Source organism: Anomaloglossus baeobatrachus, chromosome 5, assembly GCF_048569485.1.
Source record: "Anomaloglossus baeobatrachus isolate aAnoBae1 chromosome 5, aAnoBae1.hap1, whole genome shotgun sequence".
In the NCBI taxonomy this organism is placed as follows: Eukaryota; Metazoa; Chordata; class Amphibia; order Anura; family Aromobatidae; genus Anomaloglossus; species Anomaloglossus baeobatrachus.
The window spans coordinates 480,895,590-480,909,996 of NC_134357.1; positions in this window are offsets into that span (position 1 = coordinate 480,895,590).

Sequence of the window (14,407 nt, forward strand, 5' to 3'; positions counted from 1 at the left end):
CTTTCTTCCTCTCTTTGACTGACAGGATTGTCCTCAGTCAAGCAGAGAAAAGTAGCACCAGGTGTGGACCAGAGAACAAGACTGATGTTCTCTCCATACATTGACACGCCGCCAATGCACTTTCACCCTCATTTGCATGTAACATGAAAACAAGTTCTCAGCATTGGAGCAATGATTTCAGGCCATTATGACATCAATCAATGAACTTATATTTTCAAGAACTACAAGGTCTCACATTTTGATGGCGTAAACTCTTTGAAAAAATAGTCAGCAGCTTCCAAGCAGAAGCCACCTGAAAAATGGACCAGTCCCTTTTTTAAAGTGTTTTGCATCTTTGGAAACCTGGAGCAGTTGAAAGAAGCTAAAAAGACAGAACACATGTATGGCAATTAATTTTGTCATTGCAATACATATATTTATTATTTTTAGCTTTTCTTAACGCTTTTTCAGGGGGTATAAAGATTAAAAACCGCCTGAAAAAATCTTGAAAACTCTGCTCAGAGCTAAATTGTTTGATCCCCCAAAATAAAATGTGTCATAATAGGAAAAGATAAAGAAGAAAAGATAAAAATTTAGTATCACCAAAACCAACCATGAGTCCAAAAATTATCACATTGTTTCGCGAATTCAACTTTTTTTTCTTTATTCATCCCACTTTGCTATAAACAAATAAAAATAGATGAAAAAGTTGTATGTACCCAAGAATGGCACTAAAGGAAACTACTACCCTTATAACAAAAAAAAAAACAAAAAAACAAAGCTCACACAGCTATGTTAATGGAAAAATGTAGATGTTATGGTTATTGGGATTTAGCAAAACAAAAAAAAAATAAATATTGAGCAAAAGTACCATCAGAATGAAGATGTAATGTTTACACCTTATGCCATAAACCTAACTTATCGAAATGCTAAGACGAAAAAAATATAAAAAAAACAAAACCCCCCGTCTTTTGACGTTAGGAATCATACTAGGTTTCTTCAGGAGCTGTGGTGGGCTAATGCAATATGCAGCTGCTGTAATCATCTGAAACCACAATGGGGTTTATGTAAATTACTTAGAGTCTTCCATTCTCCTTACAAGAACATTTTTCAAGACCAAGAGTATAAACTACAGCAGAATCTCCTACTGCATAACAAAGCTGCTGCAGAACCTGTTTAAGAAGAGACATCCTTGTTAATCCTTTCCACTAGTTTAAAGGGACAATTTTACTATTAAAAATAATAGTACGGCAGTATATGTCGTAAAATAACAATAAAATTGATACTCGTTTTGTAATAATCCGATGTGTCAATGCTGAGAAATGAAGATTTGAAGCCACGTAGAAATTGAAAGTGCATTGGGGCGTGTCCTTGTGCTAAGATTACAGTGACACGCCCAGAATTCTCCTCCTGGTTAAATTGGTTTGAAGCTTCAGAGCTTGATTTCTCAGCCCTGGCACATCGGATTATTACAGGACAGGTATCATTTTTATCGTTGTCCTGTGATCTGTACAGCTATACTGTTGATTTTAGAAGTACAATTATCCTTATTATTCCCCTTTTAGAGGTTCTGCAGCAGCCAAGTTACATATTACAATTAGAGATTCTAGGAAAATCTAATTCATTTACATTTTTCCTTAAAATTCATGGATTTGTGAAGATTTGAATTGTGTGGAAGAATCTAGCGAAATGGTGGCCAAAACTTTGCTGGATTCTAAATGCTGCGAAGAGTGGGATGGTGGGATATGGTGGGTTGTGTAGGTTCAGATGATGGGAGTGTTGCTTTGTGTGTACACTGTCCTGTCTGCAGGTTAATCACCCCCTGCAGTACTTCAGTCCCTAGGTCTGGGGGAGGGGGGCCTGGAATCCACCCAACGTTTCTGTTTACCTGGAAGATTACACAGTCAGTCTGAGAAGGACAGGAGAGAAGCAGTAAGATTTATCCTCTGTGGGTGAAACTTGGCTACATGCCGCACTCCAAGGGAGACTTGGACATTTAGCGCTTACTGGACTACCTTACCATCTGTGTGGTGGATTATTTTATGGATCTTCTGATTTGCTTGGAATAAAGGATCTTTGGCTTGTTCACTCATCTCTTGCTCTGTTGATTGTGTGAGTGATTGTGTGATCGGAGTAGGACCCCGTGACAAGGAGTTCTGCATACTTGTCCCACCCCCAACGCTTCCAACCTGAGCCACCTATCAGCTCCTCTTTCATATTTTCTGCCTCTGACTCTTCTAGCGAGTGCCACAATTAATGAGTACTGCACTCCACAAGGTCAAGTGTAATGTAATGCATGTCAGTGTCAGCTTTGGTCCTAGTCAGTGGTGGCAGCACTTTGTTGGAAGACACTAAGAGACACCAAACAAGAAGTCTCAGAAATAAACTTAAAGACCAAGAAGGGAGCAGGGTTGGCGGTACACAGGGGTGGACATATTATTGGTGCAACCTGTGCAGTCACACAGGGGCAAAAAAGGTAAGGGGGCCAAAGCAAGTGGAATTGTGCATTATGAGGTACTATTGGACTGTGAAGAACCCATATGGGGTTCTTGTACAGGGGCCCTTTTCTGTCTGTGTCCGCCAATGGCAGGACAGGTATGAAGATTGCCGAAATAAGGTGCGAAAAAGAGTTTGTTGGGTTTTTAATCCTATTTCTGGTAGATTTTGATTGACACCAAACATATAAATTGCAAATCGAATCTTCCCCTTAAATTGAGTGCATCTGCCTGAATCACGTTTCGGGAAATGTGCTCAACTCTAGAATTTATAATGTGTGTGTGCGTTCTTAGTTTTTTTTTACAATTAGTATTTTTTGCATGTTTGATATAACAGCTTTGAAAGGTAAAAAATTCAGCTTCATGGTGTGTGGATAAAAAAGGGAATTTTGTTTACTTACCGTAAATTCCTTTTCTTCTAGCTCCTATTGGGAGACCCAGACAATTGGGTGTATAGCTTCTGCCTCTGGAGGCCACACAAAGTATTACACTTTAAAAAGTGTAACCCCTCCCCTCTGCCTATACACCCTCCCGTGGATCACAGGCTCCTCAGTTTTGGTGCAAAAGCAGGAAGGAGTTTAGACACCCATTAATAGTGAACACACAAAGGGCGTAGATGATGAAGGGGAGGAGCTAAATATATGGGGTCCCTATAGCACCCTATGGGACCTTGCTCCTACCTACCAACGGAGGGTATGACGCCGTAACTGTTTTGGGCGCCCCCGTTCCACGTCGGCTCACCCTCTAGTTGCCCTAGATAGTTAGTGAATTAAAATAATAATTACACTACGGATGGCCATACAATAGTACTAGAATGTATTAAGTACAAAGTGCTCATGTAATCACACTGTCTGATAGATAACAGCTTCCTATCAGGAAAACCAGGACAAAAAATCAAAAATTAAGCCCCAATATAGGTAGGCTTCTGCAGAAAAATTAGTCCATAGTACATGATCCGGTACAAATTAGTACATGGTACAACAAAGTGCTCATATAATCACCCTGTGATAGATAACAGCTTCCTATCAGGAAAACCAGGACAAAAAAAAAAAAAAACAAAAAAAAAACACAAATATTAAGCCCCAGTATAGGCAGGCTTCTGCAGAAAAATTAGTCCATAGTACATGATCCAGTACAAATTAGTACATAGTACATAATACACAATCTACATTAACATAATGGAGGAGCACATTAACATAATGGAAAATTCAGTTCCATCTGTCAGTTTTTCCTCCCCTGTCCCAGTGTGATATAGTATGGTATGGCAATCACACATGGATAAACTTTTACACAATCATAATTGCACAGATCTGCACTGCATAAACCGATGCTGATACATGTAATGCAATGCCTGAGGGCAATCATGCAGATGATTCTTATAGAGCAGAAAATAGGGGTATAGATAACCCCACAGGGAAGAAAAAAAATGGTTACTTCCCTTTTAGCAGCATGCTCTGTATCGCCTCTACGCGTTTCCCCTTTCCATGATATAAGGATCTTCAGGAGGCTGGAGGATTGCAGTTATCAGATGTGAATGTAGGAGTAATCCATGGCTGTGTGCACACATCTGATAACTGCAATCCTCCAGTCTCCTGAAGATCCTTATATCATGGAAAGGGGAAACGCGTAGAGGCGATACAGAGCATGCTGCTAAAAGGGAAGTAACCATTTTTTTTCTTCCCTGTGGGGTTATCTATACCCCTATTTTCTGCTCTATAAGAATCATCTGCATGATTGCCCTCAGGCATTGCATTACATGTATCAGCATCGGTTTATGCAGTGCAGATCTGTGCAATTATGATTGTGTAAAAGTTTATCCATGTGTGATTGCCATACCATACTATATCACACTGGGACAGGGGAGGAAAAACTGACAGATGGAACTGAATTTTCCATTATGTTAATGTGCTCCTCCATTATGTTAATGTAGATTGTGTATTATGTACTATGTACTAATTTGTACTGGATCATGTACTATGGACTAATTTTTCTGCAGAAGCCTGCCTATACTGGGGCTTAATATTTGTGTTTTTTTTTTTTTTTTTTTTTTTTGTCCTGGTTTTCCTGATAGGAAGCTGTTATCTATCACAGGGTGATTATATGAGCACTTTGTTGTACCATGTACTAATTTGTACCGGATCATGTACTATGGACTAATTTTTCTGCAGAAGCCTACCTATATTGGGGCTTAATTTTTGATTTTTTGTCCTGGTTTTCCTGATAGGAAGCTGTTATCTATCAGACAGTGTGATTACATGAGCACTTTGTACTTAATACATTCTAGTACTATTGTATGGCCATCCGTAGTGTAATTATTATTTTAATTCACTAACTATCTAGGGCAACTAGAGGGTGAGCCGACGTGGAACGGGGGCGCCCAAAACAGTTACGGCGTCATACCCTCCGTTGGTAGGTAGGAGCAAGGTCCCATAGGGTGCTATAGGGACCCCATATATTTAGCTCCTCCCCTTCATCATCTACGCCCTTTGTGTGTTCACTATTAATGGGTGTCTAAATTTTAAAATATATCAATAAAAGTTTAATATTAATTGAAATTGAGGTTTTTTGTTTTTCGTATATTGAACTCAATTGGTCCTATTGTATATGTTTTTTTCAAAAGCAGGAAGGAGAAAACTTATAAATTGGTCTAGGGTAAATTCAATCCGAAGGATGTTCGGAGAACTGAAGACCATGAACCAAAAGAACAATTCAACATCAACAACATGTGTACACAAAAGAACAACCAGCCCAAAGGGCACAGGGGTGGGTGCTGGGTCTCCCAATAGGAGCTAGAAGAAAAGGAATTTACGGTAAGTAAACAAAATTCCCTTTTTCTTTGTCGCTCCATTGGGAGACCCAGACAATTGGGACGTCCAAGAGCAGTCCCTGGGTGGGTAAAAGAATACCTCAATAAAAAGAGCCGAAAACGGCCCCCTCTTACCGGTGGGCAACCGCCGCCTGAAGGACTCGCCTACTTAGACTGGCGTCTGCCGAAGCATAGGTATGCACTTGATAGTGCTTCGTGAAAGTGTGCAGACTAGACCACGTAGCTGCCTGACACACCTGCTGAGCCGTCGCCCGGTGCCGCAATGCCCAGGACGCACCTACGGCTCGGGTAGAATGGGCTTTCAGCCCTGAAGGGAGCGGAAGCCCAGAAGAACGGTAGGCCTCGAGAATCGGTTCCTTGAACCACCGAGCCAAGGTTGACTTGGAGGCCTGAGAGCCCTTACGCTGGCCAGCGACAAGGACAAAGAGTGCATCTGAACGGCGCAGGGGCGCCGTGCGAGACACGTAGAACCGGAGTGCTCTCACTAGATCCAAAGAGTGCAAATCCTTTTCACACTGGTGAATTGGATTAGGGCAAAAGGAAGGCAAGGAGATATCCTGATTTAGATGAAAAGGGGATACCACCTTAGGGAGATATTCCGGAACAGGACGCAGAACCACCTTATCCTGGTGAAAAACCAGGAAGGGGGCTTTGCATGACAGCGCTGCAAGCTCAGACACTCTCCGAAGTGATGTGACTGCCACCAGGAAGGCCACCTTCTGCGAAAGACGGGAGAGAGAGACATCCCGCAGCGGCTCAAAAGGCGGCTTTTGAAGAGCCGTCAGGACCCTGTTAAGATCCCAAGGTTCCAACGGACGTTTGTAAGGTGGGACCATGTGGCAGACCCCCTGCAGGAACGTGCGGACCTGCGGAAGCCTGGCTAGACGCTTTTGAAAAAACACGGAGAGCGCCGATACTTGGCCCTTGAGAGAGCCGAGGAACAAACCCTTGTCTATTCCAGATTGTAGGAATGAAAGGAATGTGGGTAAGGCAAACGGCCATGGCGGAAAGCCATTATCAGCGCACCAGAATAGGAAGATTTGCCAAGACCTGTAATAGATCTTGGCGGACGTTGGCTTCCTGGCTTGTCTCATGGTGGCAATGACATCCTGAGATAACCCTGAAGACGCTAGGAGCCAGGACTCAATGGCCACACAGTCAGGTTGAGGGCCACAGAATTCAGATGGAAAAACTGGCCTTGTGACAGCAAGTCTGGGCGGTCTGGAAGTGCCCACGGTTGACCCACCGTGAGATGCCACAGATCCGGATACCACGACCGCCTCGGCCAGTCTGGAGCGACGAGAATGGCGCGACGGCAGTCGGACCTGATCTTGCGTAGTAGGGGGAAACACATTAGGCAGTCGAAACTGCGACCAATCCTGGACTAAAGCGTCCGCTGCCAGAGCTCTGTGATCCTGAGACCGTGCCATGAAGGCCGGGACCTTGTTGTTGTGTCGTGACGCCATGAGATCAACGACCGGCGTTCCCCAGCGGCGACAGATCTTTCGAAACACGTCTGGATGCAGAGACCATTCCCCCGCGTCCATGCCCTGACGACTGAGAAAATCTGCTTCCCAGTTTTCTACGCCCGGGATGTGAACTGCGGAGATGGTGGAGCCTGTGGCTTCCACCCACTGCAGAATCCGCCGGACTTCCTGGAAGGTTTGACGACTGCGAGTGCCGCCTTGGTGGTTGATGTAGGCGACGGCAGTGGCATTGTCCGACTGGATTCGGATCTGTCTGCCCTCCAGCCACCGATGGAAAGCCAATAGGGCTAGATATACTGCCCTTATCTCCAGGATATTGATCTGAAGGGACGATTCTATCAGAGTCCAGGTTCCTTGAGCCCTATGGTGGAGAAAAACCGCTCCCCAACCTGACAGGCTCGCGTCCGTGGTGACCACGGCCCAGGTTGGAGGTAGGAAGGATTTTCCCCGAGACAGAGATGTGGGTAGGAGCCACCACTGAAGTGATGTTTTGGTTGCAAGGGAAAGAGAGATGTTCTTGTTGAGGGAAGCCGCACTCTTGTCCCGTTTGCGAAGAATGTCCCATTGGAGTTGCCGTAGATGGAATTGCGCGAACGGCACTGCCTCCATAGCTGCAACCATCTTCCCCAGGAAGTGCATGAGGCGCCTTAAGGGGTGTGTCTGACTCCGAAGAAGTGATTGCACCCCCGCCTGCAGAGAAAGCAGTTTGTCCCGCGGTAGCTTGACTAACACTGGCTGGGTATGAAACTCCATCCCGAGGTAAGTCAGTGATTGGGTCGGTGTCAACTTGGATTTCGGGAAATTGATGATCCACCCGAACTGCTGGAGAGTCGCCAGAGCGACGGTAAGGCTTTGTTGACACGCCACCCGAGAAGGGGCCCTGACTAGGAGATCGTCTAAGTAGGGGATCACCGAGTGGCCCTGAGAGTACAGGACCGCCACAACAGATGCCATGACTTTGGTGAAAACCCGTGGGGCTGTCGCCAGGCCGAAAGGCAATGCCACAAACTGGAGGTGTTCGTCCCCGATGGCGAAACGCAGGAAACGTTGATGTTCGGGTGCGATCGGCACATGGAGATAAGCATCCTTGATGCCGATCGATGCTAGGAAGTCTCCTTGTGACATCGAGGCGATGACCGAGCGGAGAGATTCCATCCGAAACCGTCTGGTTCTCACATGTCTGTTGAGTAGCTTGAGGTCCAGAACGGGACGGAATGACCCGTCCTTTTTTGGCACCACGAACAAGTTGGAGTAAAATCCGCGACCACGTTCCTGAAGGGGAACGGGAATCACAACTCCTTCGATCTTTAGAGCGTCCACTGCCTGAAAAAGTGCGTCGGCCTGTGCGAGGGGTGGAGAGGTTCTGAAGAAACGAGCCGTAGGTCGGGAGCTGAACTCTATCCTGTAACCATGAGACAGAATGTCTCTCACCCATCGGTCTTGAACATGTGGCCACCAGGCGTCGCCAAAGCGGGAGAGCCTGCCACCGACCGAGGATGTGGCTAGGTGAGGCCGAGAGTCATGAGGAGGCCGTCTTGGAGGCAGTGCCTCCTGCGGCCTTTTGGGGACGTGACTTGGACCGCCACGCATAGGAGTTCCTCTGGCCTTTCTCCGGCCGGTTGGACGAAGAGGATTGGGGCTTGGCGGAGGGACGAAAGGACCGAAACCTCGATTGGATTTTTCTGTACTGAGGTCTCTTAGGTTTGGACTGGGGTAAGGAGGAGTCCTTTCCCGAGGATTCCTTAATAATCTCATCCAATCGTTCGCCAAATAAACGGTCGCCAGAAAAAGGCAAACCAGTTAAGAACCTTTTGGAAGCAGAGTCTGCTTTCCATTCGCGCAGCCACATGGCCCTGCGGACTGCCACGGAGTTAGCAGATGCTACAGCCGTATGGCTAGTGGAGTCCAGGACGGCGTTCATGGCGTAGGACGAAAAAGCTGATGCCTGAGAGGTCAAGGAAGAAACATGCGGAGCAGAATTCCGTGTGACAGCATTAATCTCAGTGAGACAAGCCGAGATTGCTTGGAGAGCCCAAAGGCCGGGGCGAAAGACGCGCCCGTGGCCTCATAGATAGACTTCACCAAGAGCTCTATCTGTCTGTCAGTGGCATCCTTCAGGGATGAGCCATCGGCAACAGACAAAACGGACCTAGCAGCCAATCTAGAGACTGGAGGATCCACCTTGGGAGAGTGTGCCCAGCCCTTAACGACTTCAGGTGGAAAGGGATAACGCGTGTCAGAGTGCCTTTTAGCAAAACGCTTGTCCGGGACCGCTCTGGGCTTCTGGACAGCGTCCCTGAAGTTAGAGTGATCAAAAAACGTATTGCGCGTACGTTTGGGGAATCGAAATTGGTGTTTCTCCTGCTGAGAAGCCGACTCCTCTACAGGTGGAGGCGGGGGAGAGAGATCCAACACCTGGTTGATGGACGAAATAAGATCATTTACTAAGGCGTCCCCCTCAGGGGTATCAAGGTTGAGGGCAAAGTCAGGGTCAGAGCCCTGAGCTCCCACGTCCGCCTCGTCATCCTGAGAGTCCTCAAGCTGAGATCCAGAGCAGCGTGAGGAGGCTGGGGAAGAGTCCCAGCGCGGCCGCTTAGCCGGTCTGGGACTGCGATTCGGGCAGGAGTCCTCCGCCTGGGACCTAGGGGCTATCCTGGGAGCGCGCTGCGGCGCGGACCGAGAAGGCCCTGGAGGAGACAAACTAACAGGGGCCGGTGCCTGTGAAGAGCCCGGTCTGGACTGCAATGCCTCAAGGAGCTTAGATGACCATTTGTCCATAGACTGTGCAATGGATTGAGAAAGTGACAGAGAGTTTCTCAGCGAAAGAGGCCAATGACGGTGACTCTGTCCCTGCAGCCTGCTCAGGAGGAGCAGGGGGATCTACATGAGCAGAGGGGCCCACAAGTGCCCTAGGCTCCGGCTGAGCAAGCGTGGCAGGAGTCGAGCATTGATCACAGTGAGGGTAGGTGGATCCCGCAGGCAACATAGCCCCACAAGAGGTACAGGCTGCGAAAAAAACCTGTGCCTTAGGGGCTTTGCTCCTTGTGGACGACATGCTGTAAGCAATAAGTGTCCCTTAGGAGAGCGACCACTGAGGGTATATGGGAAAGGGTTGTACAGCCGTTCCGAATATATAAAATATATATATATATATATATATATACAGTTAGGTCCAGAAATATTTGGACAGTGACACAAGTTTTGTTATTTTAGCTGTTTACAAAAACATGTTCAGAAATACAATTATATATATAATATGGGCTGAAAGTGCACACTCCCAGCTGCAATATGAGAGTTTTCACATCCAAATCGGAGAAAGGGTTTAGGAATCATAGCTCTGTAATGCATAGCCTCCTCTTTTTCAAGGGACCAAAAGTAATTGGACAAGGGACTCTAAGGGCTGCAACTAACTCTGAAGGCGTCTCCCTCGTTAACCTGTAATCAATGAAGTAGTTAAAAGGTCTGGGGTTGATTACAGGTGTGTGGTTTTGCATTTGGAAGCTGTTGCTGTGACCAGACAACATGCGGTCTAAGGAACTCTCAATTGAGGTGAAGCAGAACATCCTGAGGCTGAAAAAAAAGAAAAAATCCATCAGAGAGATAGCAGACATGCTTGGAGTAGCAAAACCAACAGTCGGGTACATTCTGAGAAAAAAGGAATTGACTGGTGAGCTTGGGAACTCAAAAAGGCCTGGGCGTCCATGGATGACAACAGTGGTGGATGATCGCCGCATACTTTCTTTGGTGAAGAAGAACCCGTTCACAACATCAACTGAAGTCCAGAACACTCTCAGTGAAGTAGGTGTATCTGTCTCTAAGTCAACAGTAAAGAGAAGACTCCATGAAAGTAAATACAAAGGGTTCACATCTAGATGCAAACCATTCATCAATTCCAAAAATAGACAGGCCAGAGTTAAATTTGCTGAAAAACACCTCATGAAGCCAGCTCAGTTCTGGAAAAGTATTCTATGGACAGATGAGACCAAGATCAACCTGTACCAGAATGATGGGAAGAAAAAAGTTTAGAGAAGAAAGGGAACGGCACATGATCCAAGGCACACCACATCCTCTGTAAAACATGGTGGAGGCAACGTGATGGCATGGGCATGCATGGCTTTCAAATGGCACTTGGTCACTTGTGTTTATTGATGACATAACAGCAGACAAGAGTAGCCGGATGAATTTTGAAGTGTACCGGGATATACTTTCAGCCCAGATTCAGCCAAATGCCGGAAAGTTGATCGGACGGCGCTTCATAGTACAGATGGACAATGACCCCAAGCATACAGCCAAAGCTGCCCAGGAGTTCATGAGTGCAAAAAAGTGGAACATTCTGCAATGGCCAAGTCAATCACCAGATCTTAACCCAATTGAGCATGCATTTCACTTGCTCAAATCCAGACTTAAGACGGAAAGACCCACAAACAAGCAAGACCTGAAGGCTGCGGCTGTAAAGGCCTGGCAAAGCATTAAGAAGGAGGAAACCCAGCGTTTGGTGATGTCCATGGGTTCCAGACTTAAGGCAGTGATTGCCTCCAAAGGATTCGCAAGAAAATATTGCAAATAAAAAATATTTTGTTTGGGTTTGGTTTATTTGTCCAATTACTTTTGACCTCCTAAAATGTGGAGTGTTTGTAAAGAAATGTGTACAATTCCTACAATTTCTATCAGATATTTTTGTTCAAACCTTCAAATTAAACGTTACAATCTGCACTTGAATTCTGTTGTAGAGGTTTCATTTCAAATCCAATGTGGTGGCATGCAGAGCCCAACTCGCGAAAATTGTGTCACTGTCCAAATATTTCTCGACCTAACTGTATATATCACGGCACCCTAGGGTGAACCAGCACTGGGTGACCGGTGCGGCTTACCAACCGCTGGTGTCCTCCAGATTCCCTGTCGTGGGTCCCCCGGAGCTGTAGAGCTGTGCAGCTGTGCAGCATACACCGGCAGAATGCCAAACATGGCCGCCGGAGCTCTCAAGGGGGGAGTGGAGCCATGGGCGGCGCCGGCCAAAGGCGGGAATCTGGAGGCCCCATAGTGGTCAATTAGAGGGGAGGGGAGACATGCAAAGATGCTCCAGCCCTCTGTCGGTAATCTCGCCCTTACCCCTGACAGGCAGGCCCGGGGGCGGGATTTTTCGCGACTAGGCCGCGATGAAGCCGGGGACTAAATTTGAGGCCGTGCCTGACAAGCAGGCATGGTCGGCGCGGAAGTCCGATGAAAAAAACTAAGGACGGCGCTACTGGGGAGAAAGGCGACGTCTCTCCCCGTACCGTCCCCACATGGGGACACAGAGTACCTTCAAGGTGCAGGGCCCGGTCCCTGGGGATGAAAACGCTCCGGTCCAGCAGGTTCCACCAGGGGCTGCGGATGGAGCACGGTCTCAGCAAGTGAATGACCGGTGAGGCTCCGTCTTCTCCCAGAGCCGCATAAGGGATGGCAAAGGAGACGGCATGTGGCTCCAGCCTTTGTACCCGCAATGGGTACCTCAACCTTAACAACACCGCCGACATAGTGGGGTGAGAAGGGAGCATGCCGGGGACCCCATCGGGGTCCTCTTTTCTTCCATCCGTCATACTATGTATGACAAATCTTTTTTTTTTTTTTTTTTGTTTATGAGTGGATGTGTGCCTCCTTCCACACAAAGCATAAAACTGAGGAGCCCGTGGTCCACGGGAGGGTGTATAGGCAGAGGGGAGGGGTTACACTTTTTAAAGTGTAATACTTTGTGTGGCCTCCAGAGGCAGAAGCTATACACCCAATTGTCTGGGTCTCCCAATGGAGCGACAAAGAAATAGAAATTTATTGAAAGTCCATCCAAAGGTAAAATACAGACATCAGGATCCAGCTCACCCCCAAACCAGCACTCCGGAGCAAAGGAACCAATATGGGTAAATATAGAGAAAGTCTAGAAAATCCAGCTTCACTGTGTGTGGATAAAATAAAAATGTATTGAAATTCTATCCAAAAGGTAAAATAAAGACATCAATGTCAATAGAAATGATTAATTATGTTTATCATGAGAAATGCGTAATTATTTTTAATCTTTCTATTCACATTGATGTCTGTATTTTACCTTTTGGTTGGACTTTAAATACATTTCTATTTTATTCACACACCGTGAAGCTAAATTTAAATAAGAACTATGCATTTTGCATCATAAACATTCTTAATTATGATTAAAAATGTTTATCAAGCGAAATGTGTAGTTATTTTTTAATCTCTCTATTGACATTGAAGTCTTTATTTTACCTTCTGATGGACTTTCAATACATTTATATTTTATCCACACATCGTGAAGCTAAATTTAAAAAAGAACTATGCGTTTCGCATGATAAACATTCTTAATTATGATTAAGAATGTTTATCAATCGAAACACGTAGTTATTTTTTAATCTTTCTATTGACCTGATGTCTGTATTTTCCCTTTGGATGGACTTTCAATACATTTCTATTTTATCCACACATCGTGAAGGATCATATGTACTGGCTTGGGGACTATATATCAGGATGGGGGGGCAATGTACCAGGATGAGGGGCAATGTACCAGGATGCTAAATTTTAAAAAGAACTTTGCGTTTTGCATAATAAAATCTTAATTATGATTAAGAATGTTTATCATGCGAAACGTAGTTATTTTTTAATCTCTCTATTGACATTGATGTCTTTATTTTACCTTCGGATGGACTTTTAATACATTACTATTTTATCCACACATCGTGAAGGATCATATGTACTGGGTTGGGGACTATATACCACGATGGGGGGCAATGTACCAGGATACTAAATTTTAAAAAGAACTTTGCGTTTTTCATGATAAACATTCCTAATCATTATTAAGAATGTTTATCATGTGAAACGCGTAGTTATTTGTTAATCTCTCTATTCACATTGATGTCTTTATTTTACCTTCGGATGGACTTTCAATAAATTTATTTTTTATCCACACATCGTGAAGCTAAATTTAAAAAAGAACTTCGCATTTTGCATGATAAAATCTTATTCATGATTAAGAATGTTTATCATGCGAAACATAGTTATTTTTTAATCTCTTTTTTGACATTGATGTCTTTATTTTACCTTCGGATGGACTTTTAATACATTACTATTTTATCCACACATCGTGAAGGATCATATGTACTGGGTTGGGGACTATATACCAGGATGGTGGGCAATGTAACAGGGTGCTAAATTTTAAAAAGAACTTTGCGTTTTGCGTGATAAACATTCTTAATTATGATTAAAAATATTTATCATGCGAAACGCGTAGTTCCTTTTTTAATCTCTCTATTGACATTGCTGTCTTTATTTTACCTTCGGATGGACTTTTAATACATTTCTATTTTATCCACACACCGGGAAGCTGGATTTTCAAGACTTCGTCTACACTTACTATTGGTTCCTTTGCTCCGGAGTGCTGATTTGAGAGTGAGCTGGACTTTCTATTTTTTTTCTTTACTGTCTGGATCATATCAGCATTATCCAACACATCATATAGAACAGACCTTGTACCGGTGCTGAGGATATGTAATGAATAGCTCGTAATGAATTTCTTCTAAAGTCAATTTTTTCCCCCCATTTTTTGTCATTTTCCCTTTTGGTTCGAATCTCCGCGT